Source organism: Periophthalmus magnuspinnatus, chromosome 13 (assembly GCF_009829125.3).
Source record: "Periophthalmus magnuspinnatus isolate fPerMag1 chromosome 13, fPerMag1.2.pri, whole genome shotgun sequence".
Taxonomy (NCBI): Eukaryota; Metazoa; Chordata; class Actinopteri; order Gobiiformes; family Gobiidae; genus Periophthalmus; species Periophthalmus magnuspinnatus.
The window spans coordinates 70,601-76,909 of NC_047138.1; the positions used below are offsets into that span (position 1 = coordinate 70,601).

Here is a 6,309-nt window from a genome sequence, read left to right on the forward strand (position 1 = left end):
GTTGTGATAATCACTGTCACTTTATCAATTTATCGGTCAGTATATGAAAAATACTACAGTTTGTACATCTTGGTCAGTATATGAAGCTGTAGCTATATATTCAGTATTTATTGTGTGCACAATTTTTTTTACAAAACTGGTGAGATTTTTGTTATTTTTCTCTCTGCAGCTCAAAACTGATCAAATAAGTACATTTTATGGCTGATTAAGGGGTGGGGCCTGTTTATGATGCAATCTATTTAAAAATAGGTTTACTGGGCTTATTTTGCTTTATTTTAATCTGGATTTGTGGCATAAAGTAGTTTCAATATTATCGTTTAGCACAGTTTTTGTCTGTAGCAATATATCAAGCTTCAAAATTCATTATGGTATTGATCTAAAATGACTTAATAAAACAAGTCCACGACTTCTGCTTTGGAAAACTGCGGTGTCCAATAGGAGCTGATGTCGCTGTAAACGTCATTACAACAAAGTGCCACATGCCGTCGGCGCCCCCTATGTATAGCTGCACGTCACACTAGAACAGCACTTTTTTTTTTCCTTCGAGTATCACCGATTAAGAAAATAAAACTGGAGAAGGAAGTGCGTGCCTCACAGTGGGCGTGTACGTCACAGTGGGCGTGTACGTCACAGTGGGCGTGTACCAGTGAAGATGAAAACAGAGGTATATCGGCAAAATGGCTTGAAAATAAACGATTAAAGATTAAACTCAAACATGAATCACTCAAAATACAACTTCAGAGGCTCAATGATCTGAATAGTCCATTTGGCAGAATAGGTCTGATTTATATAAATGTTCTACCTGCTGAAAGGTGAGGGGGGTGTGGCTTATCCTTTGTTTCCCGGGAGACGGCCTGTTCCAATGCGGTCGATTGGAGGAGGACTGGCCTTTCGCCGTGGCAATTCAGGCACTTTACTGTGAAAGTAAGTTAAAGTCAGACAGGTCCTGCTTCAGTCCTGGTCCAGTCCTGGTCCAGTCCTGGTCCAGTCTTGGTCCAGTCTTGGTCCAGTCTTGGTCCAGTCTTGGTCCAGTCTTGGTTCAGCCCTTGTTCAGACCTGGATTTCAGGCTCTGTTTGCTTTCCATGCTGCTACCTCCCACTGACAGCCGGTCCAAGGGGGCGCTGTTTCCGCTGAAGCCTCTTTTCCTCTTGGGCTCCATGACATCATTCTCCTTACTGTGCATATCGTCCAATCGGAGCAGCTTCTCCATCAGACCCTCCCCTTTCTTCACAGAGTCCAGTCTGGTTTCTGGTCTAGATCCTGGTCTGGACCGCACCTCCTTCTGAAGACTGGAGACCGGAGCATCTTTGAACTGAAACAAAATTAAGGACAAAAGATAAAGTGATTGGAACGAGCCTCCACAGACTGTACAGAAGTGAGTGTGACGTCACCACAGCGTTCAGCTCCAAATGAAGCTCATCAGGGCTAGCAGCTCTAGCGGCTAATCTGGAGTCCAGTTCCATATTTGGAATTCCGACCTTGTGTATCATAGTAACCAAAGAGCCAGTTAGGAGTGAGGCTGTTGAAGATAACGCTCCTTCCTCCTCCAAACCTGTTGCTAATGCTACCGGGAGCAACCTCAGGGAAAGAAGACACCTGATTGGTCTGTTATGAATGGTCATATCTTCATTTGGGGATAAATTAATAATAATAATAATAATAATAATAATAATAATAATAATAATAATAATAATAATAAACGGATCATGTGGAGCTCATTAATATGAACATTTTAAGACTAAAATGACGGGGCAGTTACAGAGCGGCGACGCCCATGCTCATTTCCTGTTTGGAAAGTGGTGGCTAGTGTCTTGTGTTCATGTATGTTTAGAGTCTGTGGTCGCTCTGAATCTACACATTTATCTGGAACAGCTCTGACTGTGATCAGGATCTACTGGGATGTTAAAATAAACACATGAAGCATCACAACAGTGAAACAACAGCAGCACAGACAGGTTTCCCTCCACAAGACCTTTCCTCTACACGTTTGTCACTAAACTGTCTGTGAAAAAAGTCAGATGCACTCTGTGTCCTTCTCTGTGTCAGATGCCCTTCCCCGTGTGTCAGATGTCCTTCTCTGTGTCAGATGCCCTTCCCCGTGTGTCTGTTGCCCTTCCCCGTGTGTCAGATGCCCTTCCCCGTGTGTCAGATGCCCTTCCCCGTGTGTCAGATGCCCTTTCCCGTGTGTCAGATGCCCTTTCCCGTGTGTCAGATGTCCTTTTCTGTGTCAGATGCCCTTCCCCGTGTGTCAGATGCCCTTCCCTTTGTGTCAGATGCCCTTCCCCGTGTGTCAGATGCCCTTCCCTTTGTGTCAGATGCCCTTCCCCGTGTGTCAGTCTCTGGGAATGCCTCAGGATTATGCAGAAAATCCAGAGAATGAAACAGAAGACTGACTCTGGCTCTGTCTCAGGTCACAGGGAGTGTTTTGATTGGTCACAGCAGGTCCCCAACTTCCTGTATGTCATGTGACCGGTCATGTGATCAGACTCCTCCACATGTAAACACCCGGAGCAGCGGGAGCCGAAATCTCCCATAGCTCCGACAGCTCCGACACAGAAATGAAAAAGCCGCTTTAATGTCAATGGCTTAAAGATGCCCTATCTTTTCTGGAGAAAGGTGTGCACCGGCTGCCTCTCCACAGATCTGACCTGTTATGTGACCTAGTGGTGCCACCTGCTTGTTTCCATGGAGATAAGGTTAATGCTATACAGTTTTGTTCAATCCAACCGAAGAAATATATCGGAATGTTTCACAATATGTCATTAAACGAATCTACACCACCAGGCCAAGTTACACATCAGATCTGTGGAGAGGTGACCTCACTCACACTAACAATGCTAGTGTTTTCTAGCAATATAAAAACAACCAGAACTGAAAGAATGCAAGGAAGGTATTTTTTAATGCTATGCTATGGAACTTTCCAAGCAAATTCCCATGGAAATATTTTCGACAAAATTAACCTCATTGGATTAAATCCCCATAGAGACGAGTATAACCTTCGCTAGGAAGGTTACACAGTGCACCTTTAAGCTCGACTTTAACAGTGTCTCTGGGTTAAACCTGTCAGGAGCAGAGGACCAAAGCTCGACCCTTTTCCGTTTGTCTTTATGGCGGGCGGTTTCTCCCAGCATGCACCAGGGCTGTGAGCAGTGTCATGTGATACTTCTGAATCAAAATGTCTCAACTCAGCAGGTATCAGCTACTGAGTCAGCAGTCTAACCCACAACCAATGGATAACCACTCTGCCACAGTCACAGGGAGGAATCTAATCCACAACCTCCTGGTGAGAGGGAGGACACATGATAACCACTCTGCCACAGTCACAGGGAGGAATCTAATCCACAACCTCCTGGTGAGAGGGAGGACACATGATAACCACTCTGCCACAGTCACGGGATTTATACATTTATACTCCACTCAGGAATCAGGAGTCTAACCCACAACCTCTGAGTGACTGTGGCAGAGTGGTTATCCTGTGTGCTCCCTCTCACCAGGAGGTTGTGGGTTAGACTCCTGATTCCTGAGTGACTGTGGCAGAGTGGTTATCCTGTGTCCTCCCTCTCACCAGGAGGTTGTGGGTTAGACTCCTCTCTCTCCTCGTACCTGGTGGTGGCTCTGGACATGTGGACACTGCAGTAACATGAAGCAGGTCAGCCACAAGAGCAGCGCATGGATCTGCATCTGAGAAGAGCAGAAAACAGGAATTAGACCAAAGTAAAGCTAATGTAACACTGTGAGCGCAATGCTGTTTCTATAGAGACCACAGGGGGGCGCTCATAAAGGAGATTTTAACAGCTGATATAACAATGTTATAAAACACGGCTAATTTGTCCTTTGATAATTTATGTTTAAATCAGAATCAGAAGATTTTATTGCCATTGTTTGTGAACACAGTTCACAAACTAGGAACTTACTTCGGTGATAAAGTGCAACATAAAACACACTGGATAAATACAAATAAGGGCATGCACAAAGTTATAAAAAGATATACTTAAAATAAAATACAGGGTGGATATATCAGGCTATTCTCTGATCTGTTCTAATGTTTCCTCGTCTCAAACAGACCTGGAGTTTTGTTTTGTTTCATTCTCACATGTTTAACACAGATTTAGGTTCTTCTTCTCTCAAACTAAAAACGCTCTGTTCCACCTTGTGATGTCATCATGTAGTAATACAGGAAGTGCTCCACTGTGTTTTTAAAGTCCACACACCTTCACTAGAATAATTTGGATCATTTCAGTCCTGAAATGACCAATCTTCTACTGAACTAAAGCTAAAAGGAGCTGTTAACTTGAAAACTACCACTTCATGACATCACAAGGTGGAGCATTTTGATCTTTGTAGATATTACAGACTAATAATAAAGTGTGACTCAAACATGTGAATGAAACAAAACACAACTCCAGGTCTGTTTTTGAGGAGGAAACATTAAACATGGAGCACAGTGAGTTTGATACAGGAGCTTTAACCTGCAAAGTCCCACTGAGTTTCAAATCTAGTTTTTAGGGGAGTCAGATTTCGTGCCTATAGTTTAAAGCTGCACTACATAACTTTTCTAGTGCAGGTATGCTATCTGTCTCCATGGAGATGTTATTCCGTGGTCTGGAATGTTCCACAGCATGGCATTAAACGCATCAATCTCCATGTAGATGATAAAAACTCAAATTAAATAAATGGAAAATGGATCCGTTTAATGCCATGTACGAGCAAAGAAAGAAAATCACCATGGAGACAAGCAGGTGACAGAAAAAGTGACATAATGCAATTTTAAAAATAAAACAAATTGAAATCTGAAATCACAGATGTCTTACCTCGCTCGTCTTCGGTCTCTGCTCCTCTCGGCTGGACGCTCGACTCCCACAGGTTATGAAGCAGCTCTCACCCAATCAGAATCCAGCTTTTTTTTCTACCTTTTCATTCACAGTTTAAACCCTCCTCCCCTGAGCGCTCCAGATCTGGGTGACTTCTGGGTTAGTCTCCAGTCCCCCCCCCCCCCCCTCCCCCCCATCAACCCAAAACGTGCACAGTGGGTCAAATGCTCCGGCTGAGGTCCTGACCAAGACTAAAACCAAGATCTCAAGATGGGTCCCACTGCTCCTGACAAGTTTAACCCAGGGACACTGAAGGATGGGTCAAATGCAGCTTTAACCCAGACACACTGAAGGATGGGTCAAATGCAGCTTTAACCCAGAGGCACTGAAGGACGGGTTAAATGCAGCTTTAACCCAGAGGCACTGAAGGACGGGTTAAATGCAGCTTTAACCCAGAGACACTGAAGGATGGGTCAAATACAGGTTTAACCCTAACACTGAAGGACGGGTTAAATGCAGCTTTAACCCAGAGGCACTGAAGGACGGGTTAAATGCAGCTTTAACCCACAGAGACACTGAAGGACGGGTTAAATGCAGCTTTAACCCAGAGACACTGAAGGATGGGTCAAATACAGGTTTAACCCTAACACTGAAGGACGGGTTAAATGCAGCTTTAACCCAGAGACACTGAAGGACGGGTCAAATACAGGTTTAACCCTAACACTGAAGGATGGAGTACACATTTCTCTACGGGGACAATAACGTGGACCTTATCTTATGCATCTCGCTGAAGTCAAATGGTTAACTGGTTAAGTCCTGGTTGAGTTCTGGTTTAATCCAGTTTAAATCCTAGTTTAGTCCTAAAACTTGGTCCAATCCTGGTCCAGTTTTGGTCCAGTTTTGTACAGATGTTAACAGTTTCAGATTTTAGTGAGTCATTGTAGTGAAGTCATGTGACCTCTGACCTCATAGTGACCTTCCCAAAATGGTGGCTACAAAAGACAGAAGTATCACATCTGACACAAAAGATATTAGTCAAAAAAGGTTTTGTAACTTTAGTTTCTCTAGAGATGTGTCCTCTGCATTTGACCCGTCCTTCAGTGTCTCTGGGTTAAACATGCATTTGACCCGTCCTTCAGTGTCTCTGGGTTAAACCTGCATTTGACCCATCCTTCAGTGTCTCTGGGTTAAACCTGCATTTGACCCATCCTTCAGTGTCTCTGGGTTAAACCTGCATTTGACCCGTCCTTCAGTGTCTCTGGGTTAAACCTGCATTTGACCCATCCTTCAGTGTCTCTGGGGTTAAACCTGCATTTGACCCACCCTTCAGTGTCTCTGGGTTAAACATGCATTTGACCCATCCTTCAGTGTCTCTGGGTTAAACCTGCATTTGACCCGTCCTTCAGTGTCTCTGGGTTAAACCTGCATTTGACCCGTCCTTCAGTATCCAAGTTAAACCTGCATTTGACCCATCCTTCAGTATCCAAGTTAAACCTG

At 44.2% G+C, this 6,309-nt stretch overlaps 1 non-coding gene across 1 annotated transcript; it reads right to left on the reverse strand.

Annotated features, from left to right (window-relative positions):
- Positions 1–1,240: 1,240 nt before the first annotated feature.
- LOC117380503 (uncharacterized) lies at positions 1,241–4,835 on the reverse strand. Its single transcript, XR_008648918.1, has 3 exons — positions 4,813–4,835; positions 3,605–3,682; positions 1,241–1,313 (listed from the first exon to the last, which is right to left on the reverse strand). It is a non-coding gene; the product is annotated as an uncharacterized LOC117380503 (transcript).
- Between the last annotated feature and the right edge of the window lie 1,474 nt (positions 4,836–6,309).